The following is a 10,085-nucleotide window of genomic DNA, read 5'->3' on the forward strand; positions in this document are numbered from 1 at the left end:
GAAACAAAAAAAAACTAATATAAAAATAAAATTAATAAAATATAAAAATTAATAATCAAAATTAATAAAATTTGTAAAAATACTTACACAAATATTTCAGAAATATTTCTTAAATCTTAAAAAAATTTAACTAGTTAATCTAATTCCAAAATCCTAATTAATATTAAATTAACTTAATTTATCCTAATTTATCTAACTGATTACCATAATTTATCTAAACTAAGCTAATTAGTCAACTTAATCTAATCTAATTTAAATACTATTTACACTAAACTAATTAATCTAAATTTAACTATATCACAATTTTATAATAAAAAAGATAGAATAAAAAATTCTATTACTATACATTAGAACTATGAAAATTAACATAAATCTAAAAAAAGGAAAATGAAAAAAATTACTTATTTAGAGATAATGGCGATATGGAAGACTTTTCTAACATGGTGACAACAACGGTGGTCAGTAGGGGCACAAGAGAAGGGTGTAGAGTTAGGGTTTAGCAAATGTTAATAATACACAAAATTGGAAGAATGAAAAGAATAAACATACCTGGATGAAGGGAGAAGGGACGCGTCACAACTGATGGAAGCAAGTGGTGGCAACAACTCGTAGAGGAGATAACGCGACGTCCCAATGCAGAAACAAGCTCTAGGTGGACACTCCTCAACGGCGACGATGGCTGGAGTCGTGGGAAGTGACCAGTGACGAAATTTTGGAGGCGAATGGTGATGAGGATGGGGACTGACAGTGAGAGAGAAAGAGAGAGGGGAGAGAAGTGAGGTTGATAATGTTACAAAAATGTAGGGAAGGATTCGCAAATTCGACATGTTTCTTTTAATTGCCTTATCGTCAGATTTTTCCAAACCGCAAATCCAATGATAAAATGCATGCCCACTAAATATTTTTTTTACGCCACTTGTATTTGTCAGATTTAGGATCCAAAATATAAATTCGACGATGAAGTATCGTTGATGACAAATTTAGTGTTGCAACCATTGCAAAATCCCCTTATATATATGACGGTAATTTCCGATGCTATATCCGTCGGTAAAATCAATGGTAATCAATGCTTTTTTTTGGTAGTGTTATATCTTCTAGTTTGTGATAAATTACTTAGAAAAAAATTATCGAGTGCTTAAAAAGTTGAGAAAATTGTTAAAAATATATTAATAAAATTTTTTAATCATCAAAACTCTATCTGAAATATATGAAGCTAACAATCTCTTTCTTTTTTATAATGAAAAACCAAAGATTTTCCAGGTCATTGATCTCATCTTCATTCTTAGGTTCTTCCTCAAAATCACTAAGAAAGGTTGAGAATGATTCTTTCTCCTTCACAATTTTTTCTTTGTTCTTCTTATTAGTAGGGTCCCCCAATTTAGGACAATCAAGTTTGAACTTTCCTTTCTTCCCAAAATTGTAGTAAGTTTTCTTTGCATTTACTAAGATTTTGTTACATTCTTAATAAAATAAGCAAGAACATGTTTTTCCCAGTCTTTTGCATCTTTTGTGTCTTCATTTTTTCATTGAATACTAAGGTATTTTTTTTTTCTTTTGAAGGATTTTTTTAATGAGAAATCACTCACCAAATCCTAACAGAAAGTGAAGGAAACAAAATGTCACTACATACACAACTTTAGTCCAAAGAAACCAAAGCAACTATAATAAATCAGTAAAACAACCCCTAAAAAGACACTACATCACGATAATAACAAGCATGACCTATTCAAATCAAGCAACAACACAAAAAATACATATAACAACCTACTCAAGCATTGTAAACAAAAGCAAAACAATACTCATCAGATAACACAAACGGAATTGCATATTCAAAATTCCTTCTTGGTATCATTATAGTAATCTTTTGCGCTTTGCATTTTCCGACTGTTTTTCCAATTCTTCACCATTTGTATTACCTCCCATTTCGTTTCTTCCACTAAGGTAATCTTATTCTAGAATATCTTTTTATTCCTGAAATTCTAGATATACTAAACAATTACAAAAGATATTGATAACCATAACTTCTTCTCACTCCGTTGAACCGGTGCAGCTGTCCATTCCACAAAGCACTCTTTTGTTTCTTTTGGCCACGCTCAACACAATTTCCGGCTACGTACTGCCACCTTCTAATTTAATCACATCTTATAACCATGCAAGCAAGACAAAATCTACGTCCTTGCAAATCAATAATCACCATCAACCAAACCCATTATCATCATCAAATTTATCATTAATCATAAGCGCTAGCATATATCTCAATCATAGTTTTCATCATAAACCTCATATAAATTCTCACTTTTTGACCTAAGTCTCAAATCAAATCAATTCAATCATAATCATAATCTTCACTAATCATATCCTCAATAACATAATCATCATCCTCAATCATAACTTCTATTATTAAAACAATCAACATCACCAATTCGTAAGCGGGACAAAGCCACTGACCTCACCATGAGTGGGACGAACCATCATCCCCACAACATTTAAAATATTTCATATTACAAACTTTTATCAGGAATTACTCAATTCAATACATTATATCCACCACCAACATATTTAAAGCCTTTAATATGGTTTCCAGAGTTCATATGGAGATTATAAGGGGTTTCAAGCTCACCAAAAAGGCTTAACCGTTCAAAAATAGTATTTTCAAAAAATCAGCACAATCATGCATATGCGGACTTTGTGTGTACGCACGAAACCTGTCTCGATCCTTTAAGGGTGCGTGAATGGTGCGTATGTAGGCATCATGCATACGCACGAAAGTGTAATGATGCGTATGCAGCATAGGTACATATGCAGGGAACTTGGTTTGGCCACTAACTTTGCAGAATATGCATAATTCAGTTTTAACCACCAATTTTTAAACACCCATAACTTTTTCTATAAAAATCATTTTTCCTTCATTCTTTGACGAACTTAAAGTAGACATTTTCAATTTTAATTCAACATAAATTTTATTCATTTTCAAGTTTCGAGTGCCAAGTTATAGCCCTCCAAAGTTGACCAGAATTACCAAATTATACATTTTATGCAACATTAAAATTACTACTCACTTTCTTTTTGAAAACATTCCCAATTGCCTCATCCAAGTCCAAACCTAACCAATCCATCTTTCACTCTTTAACAACTCATCCAACAATAAATTTTTACCTAAATTATCATTTAACCTTTTATTAACTAAACTTACACAATTTTTTCAAAATCAATAATTAATCATCCCAAATCTAATTTCATATACTATCTACAAGGATTTCAACCTCAACAGATGCACCACAACACATCAATACATATCAAGAGATATAACTCAATCAATCACGACCTCCGATCTAAAATTCATTCAACATTCAAACCATCATTCAATTTCACACATTCATGCTAAACCATTAACATCAACAACATCAATTTAACAATATCTTAAGGTCAAATAGCATAGGTTTTCACATAGCATTATATAATGATTATCCAAAACCGAAATACGTACCTTAATTGATGGTAGTTTCTATCCTTTTGAACCTCTTTCTCTGACCAATTCAAACCAAGCACTCAATTCAAGCCTCAATCCACACCAACCAAGCCAAGCATTTAAGCAACTTTGTTCAATCTAATAACATCCAAATTTCATATGGTTCATACTAGGTTTTTCACACAAATTGGGGAAATAGAGAGGAAGAGTTCCTTACCTTACTCTACATTATCATAGGTCAAAATTCCATTAGAAATTAAGCTTGAACTTTCGCTAAAGTATCAAAATCACAAATTTCAACACCCACATACCCAAAAATGCGAAGTCAGTAAAGATTGGAGGAACGAGATAAGGTTCTCGTGATTACTCACTACAAAATAGTATAGAAATGTAGAGCGAGACGAGAAAAACGCGTAGCCGCAAACAGGTCGTCGATCAGAGCTCCAATTTGTGAGAAAAGTAGATTTGAAGAGAGAGAGGTGAATACTATTTTTAGCTTGAGATTTCTCTTCTCTCCTCAATTTCTCGAGCTCCTCTCTCTCTCAATTTGGGAAAAATGTGTGAATAAATGAGAATGGAGAATGGACCACGTGTTTAGAGCTATTAAGTGAGGGATATTTTTGTCCTTTTTCCTGTTGAAAGATAAGTGCTCTGGTTTGTATTTTAAATATTTTTTGGGTCATTTTTACACTTTTATTTTTTTCATACGCAGTATCGGACAGACCTAAGCATGTACCGATACGCGTTTTTCTCTAAATAATTATATTTTTGCATTTCAAATAATTTTATGAGCTCAAATTTTATCTTTCAAATTATGAAATTTAAATTTTTAATCCAGACTGTGACAGTTTAAACCATCTTAACTAAATTTTAATTAATTAATTGACTGTTAAAATTTTCCAGGTCTTACATTATGGAAGCCAATTTTATCAACCATGCTTTGATATTTTTTTTTCTTCACCGAGTGTATTGTCTTACAAACTACAAACCCACATTTGATATTACTGTATAGGTATATCCAACCATATTTATTTGGTCTATAATCATTCAAGTTATTTTGACCCACCTTCCTTATGTGTTAATTCCACCCAAGTTAAGTTTGCTTGATCTAGCAGTATACCATATTTGAAAAACTCAGCAACCGTTGCACCAAAATCCTTGCCAATTACTCCCCCAAAATCACCTAATCCTTTTGAGATTGAATTCGTCCGTCTCGCTACTCTATTCAGGATGCACTTCCATACTATTTTTCTTATCTCCTTAAAATTTGGCATCTTTTTTAACAATTTAGTCTTCTCACATGAAATAACCTTCACCAAAGAGACATCAAAGCCTATATTCAGAAACTGCTCCTTAGAATCTCCTCAGAATATAACCTCATAAAGTACTTCGTTACTTCCTTCTTCACCTTTTGTGGACCACGAAAAGACCTCCCATCAATTCGAACATCCTCCATAGGCTTTGCCCTTCTTTAAGAATTTGCAATAGCATGGAAAAATTTAGTATTTCTATCCTTACAAGTTGTAAATCTAGACCTTGATATTCATTTTCTCTTTTAAAAGATCATCAATCCTTTGCATAGTTTCTATTTTCTCAATATTGTAGTCAATGTAGCCAAACTTCTCTTTATTCTAACTTCGCAGCGGCTCCCTCAACTTCCTCGATTTCTTAATTGCATTACCATCCCCAAATTTCTGATTTCTCCCATTCCTCTTGCACCTTTGCACACCCTTTCAAACTGAGAGCTTTACATACCTCCATCCATCCATACTTGACAAACACCTTATTAATTCTACTACTGGAATTACTGCCATACCAGGTAAACTTATGCCCCTGTAACTCCAGTTCATACAACTTCTTTTGTTTCACCTATGACCCAAAATCTTCACTACTGCTAAGAGTTAGTGCTTTCGATTCTTTTATATCCCCCACATTCAACACCTCATTAAGATCACCTCCAAATTGTATAGGAAGCTCACACACATCCTTCAAATTAACCAATTCCTCCCAAAGTCTAGCCCTTTCTTATAAACAGATAAACTCTTTGTCCCACACACATTAAATGTCTTTTGCATTATTAATTGAGCTCACAACATCGCAAATAGGATCCTTCCTACCCCAAGCCTGCGACACCACATCTCTGTTCATAACGTCTTTCTTAGTTTCTACCAAACCCAAAAAATCAACTCTCTGTTTTCTGCATATGTTCCTTACCATATCTAATTTTCCTTCCCTTCCCCTCTTCATTCCATATAATAAGTTTCCTTAAAATTTTCTGTTAAGGTCGTAAGGCCGAATATCTTCTTTACATTTATTTATTTATTACACTAAGATAGGTTGTTTTCCAAATGATTTAATTTGCACTAAAATAAGTAAAGCCTCATGTTTATTATTTCAGGTTAACAGAGGTCTTTTATCCTCGGGAATTATGGCTTCTTACATTGTTTTCCTCTGTTGGTGTGCGATTAGAAGGTGAGAATTCTAGCTAGCCCTTATTTATCTCTTTGACTCTTTAACAACTTTAAGGCTTTATTACGTACTCGGTGATACTAGTGTCTTCTACTAATATTAACAACACTAAAATGTTTAGCACCGAGACTACCATCAAAGCATCAAAGAAAAATTGTGAAAACATCCCAAATTTGAAAACAAAATTTTCAAATTGTTCATACTTGATTGTTTTAAGACATAATTAATTTGATCTATATTTTGCCAACTATTAACTCTATTACTTTTGTTGTGCTTCAACCTACTATCATCAAATAAAATTCATAGTACTTGGAAAAAGCCCTTTAATTTGTAAGTGCAACTGATTTCTTATCATGGTTATTCAAGCATTTATAAAGTGTAGGAACATGAAATTATTTCTGCAAGTGGATTATTATTTTTGTTTTGGATGTGAAAGTTTTGAACTTTCTTCTAAAAATTGCATATTTATTATGGATCTCATTCTTGAGAGAGGATTTCAGTGAACCCGCAACCATAAGAAGTGAAATACACAACCAAGACAAAGGATATGATGGTTGGATAACTGTACTTGTAAGTTGCTAACTCTCTTCGTTTTTGAGTTTTACATTTGCAGATTGCAATAGTTTGAAGAATAGATCTTCGAATTGGTCTTTCAAATTTTCCATTTAAATCAAATTGGTTTCTCAAATTTCAATTGAATCAGATTGGTCCTTCATGTTAACAAATGTGCATCGACATGAGTCAAATATCGCAAGGTTTGAATAAACATAATGCTTATTAGTTAATTTACATGTTCAATTTGATTCAATTAAAATTTACAAGACTAATTTGACTGGTTTATTCTTAAAGATTTTTTATTAAAGACTTATTTGGATAAATTTTTATGAAATATGTTTTCTTAAGTAATTTATCTTTTAAAAACAATAAAAATAATTTTATACGTAGATATTTATTATCAATTATGTTTAGATATAATAATATAAAAATATTTTTTATTTATTACGTTAAAAATATTTTTTAAATAAAAAATCTTTTAAAAAAATATGTAAATTGTGACTTTTAAAAAAAGATATCTTTTAAATATTTTTATTATTAAAATTTGTCAAACACATTAAAATATTAATTAAAAAAATTATTTTTTCTAGTAATTTAATGGCATAATGCAAAATGTATATTTTACTCGTAACCGCTAAAGTTTGACAGTCATACACAGTTAGAGTGCTTTTTTGCCCACGTACTAGTGAGGTTAGATAAGGTCTCATTAGTCAATAACTAGTATTTTTATCCGTAATAACATAAAATATAAATTTTTTAAAATTATAGTCTATTTTGTTCTGATAGTATAGATTATACATGGCACAAAAAATTTATAAAATTAAACTACTTTTACAAAGAAAAAAGTCGTAGGTTGACAAAAGTCTCTGACTAAGAAGACTAGAATATCTGTAGATAAAAAATTAAATAATAAGATTTTTAGTTATTATTTTTATATGAAAAAGTCTAATTTTTTATTAATAATTAAATTCTAACTTTTAATTATAACATTAGTATTCTCTCCAAATTATATGTAATAAATTTTGAAAGAAGAAAAATAGAAATATAGATTAGAAAGATAAGCAGTGAAAATTTAAAACTAAATAAAAAACAAAAATACTATGTATATAATAACAATAATAATATTATTTTTTATTTAAATTATATTATTTTGTTAATTTTATTTTTCTGTAGAAGAAAAAGATAAAAAAAATAGAGAATGTGAGAAAAGAGAGAGAAAGATAAAGATGAAGAATGAAAGTGAGAGTGAGAGTGAGAGTGAGAGTTTGTTAATTTTGGAAGAAAATATTTTATTTTAATTATAAAAAAATATCGGATGACAAAATTAGTAGAGAGAAATAGAAAAATTGAGAGATGTAGATGAGAGAATTTAGGAAGAGAGTTTATTAATTTTGAAAAAAATATTTTCTTTCAATTTTAATAAGAGAGTGTCATGTGACACAATTGATTATTAAATTAGATAGTAATATATGATACATAATATATGTATATTTCAATTTCAATTTTAATATTTTAATTTTAATTTTAATGCTAATAAGAATGTCATGTTGCACATTTTGATTGTCAAATTAGTAATTAGTCATTGATATTGATAATGATATATAAAATAGATAGAGTGGTTGAATGAATGAGAGAAATAGAGAAAGGAAGAGGGAGAAGGAGAGAACTCTTTAATTTTGGAGGAAAATATTTGATTTCAATTGCAATGAGAGAGTGACATATGCACATTTTTGTTGTAAAATTAGTAAGGAGGAGGAAAGAATTCTTTAATTTTGGAGGAAAAGATTTAATTTTAATTACAATGAGAGAGTGATATGTGGCACATTTTGGTTGTAAAATTAGTAAGGAGGAGAGGAGAATTCCTTAATTTTAGAAGGAAAGATTATTTGATTCCAATTATAATGAGAAAATGACATGTGACACATTTTAGTTGTAAAATTAGAAGAGTAAACTACCATTTCTACCCACGAAAATTGAAAACACTGACATATCTACCCATAGAAAAAGGAAATTACCATTTGTACCCATAAAACATGAATTCCATATAACAAAATTATCCAAACACTAAAAAATCACATAAAATCCCCAAATTATCCTTATCATCATCCGCATCATCCACCTCTCCTTCCCTGTCTCGCCCTTGCCTGAACCAAACTCTGAGTTCAAAGGCACCACCATCTCATTTCTTTTATCACTACCATCACCACCACCACCACCACTATACCTCCATCATCATCTTCTTCACATAAAGCAACAACAACAATAGAAAAAGCAAAGAGAAAAAACGGTTCTTCCTCCCTCACTGAACAGCGTCGACGACGATGGTGGCAGTGACACCCACCGGCGTCGTCGCCCTCTCCTCCTTCTCCGATCTCTTGCGTGCTCTCTTCCTTCCAGACCAGCGACGGACTCAATCAATGGCGGCGACAGACGCGACGGAGCCGACAGTAGTAGGGCGTGACGGCGGCGACAGCTCCTCCTTCCTTGGTTCTGGCTTGCATCTCCTCTTCGAGCTCCCTCAACAACGGCGGCGATGATGCGATAGCGACAGTGAGTCTCCATGTTGCCAGTGCGGTCTCCCTCCCCCTCCTCTTTTCTTCTTCTTCCTCGGGTGGGAGGGGGGTGTGTGTGTAATGTCTCTGTGTGTGAGTTTTAGAGAGAAAGGAGGTGGTGGCTGGGGAAAGAGGGTTGGGGTTAGAAAAGTGGTTGGGTGAAGGGGGTGGTGGCGAAATTTGAGATTAGAAAGGGAAAGGGGGTGGTGGCTGGCTGAAGAGGGTTAGGGTTAAAAAGGTGGCTGGGTGAAGGGAGTGGTAGTGGGATTTGAGATTAGAAAGGAAAATGGGATGGTGGTTCGGTGAAGAGGGTTAGGATTAGAAAGGTGATTGGGTGAAGGGGGTGGTGTGGTGGTGAAGATGAGGATAATTTAGGGATTTCAAGTAATTTTTTAGTATTTGGATAATTTTGTTGTGCGAAATCCATATTTCATGAGTACAAATGGTAATTTCCTTTTTCTATGAGTATATATGTCAGTATTTTTAACTTTCGTGGGTAAAAATGGTAGTTTACTCAAATTAAAAATACAATATGTGATAGATAAATAATAGATGATAGATAATAGATTTACAATTGAAAATTTGCAATTGGAATAAAAAAGTGGAAAGGTATTTGCAGTTGAAGTAAAAAGGCAAAAAATATTTTTAATTTAGATACAATAAAGAGATTCCATGTGACAATGTTTTACTACAAAGTTATATATATATAATAGATTTCTAGAGGGTAGTAATAGAATAAGGAAAACTTTCATATCATCAGAATTATCTTCCTAATCCTAATATTAATGAGGAGGTGGAGAAAATTTTAGTGTTAGATGAGGAGGATGTAAGAGAGGGAATGAAAAATTGCAGTAAAAATCTAATAAGAAGATTGATGACGAAGTTAATATAATAAATAAAAGTTGACCCAAAATTCAATTAGGATAGTTTTAATAGTTAATTAATTTACTATAAATAGATATAGTAAAAAAATATATAATTGACCTGAAAAAACTTAATGAATTGTATCTCTTTCTCCCTTTAAAATTTTTTTTCTATGA

General features: G+C 31.6%; 1 long non-coding RNA gene across 10 annotated transcripts in view; it reads right to left on the reverse strand.

Annotated features, from left to right (window-relative positions):
- Nucleotides 1–4,064, reverse strand: part of LOC107625374 — a 6,286-nt gene extending 2,222 nt beyond the window's left edge. For 8 of the 10 annotated variants that reach the window (XR_002357536.1, XR_002357537.1, XR_001617233.2 and 5 more), the window contains exons 1-3: nt 3,687–4,064; nt 3,488–3,607; nt 550–741 (exon numbers count right to left, since the gene is read on the reverse strand). This is a non-coding gene — a long non-coding RNA (uncharacterized LOC107625374). Of the gene's footprint in view, nt 1–549; nt 742–1,635; nt 2,176–3,487; nt 3,608–3,686 lie in introns of those variants that run through there. The other 2 variants (XR_001617229.2, XR_001617234.2) reach the window with 2 other exon arrangements.

Source organism: Arachis ipaensis, chromosome B02 (assembly GCF_000816755.2).
Source record: "Arachis ipaensis cultivar K30076 chromosome B02, Araip1.1, whole genome shotgun sequence".
Classification (NCBI taxonomy): domain Eukaryota; kingdom Viridiplantae; phylum Streptophyta; class Magnoliopsida; order Fabales; family Fabaceae; genus Arachis; species Arachis ipaensis.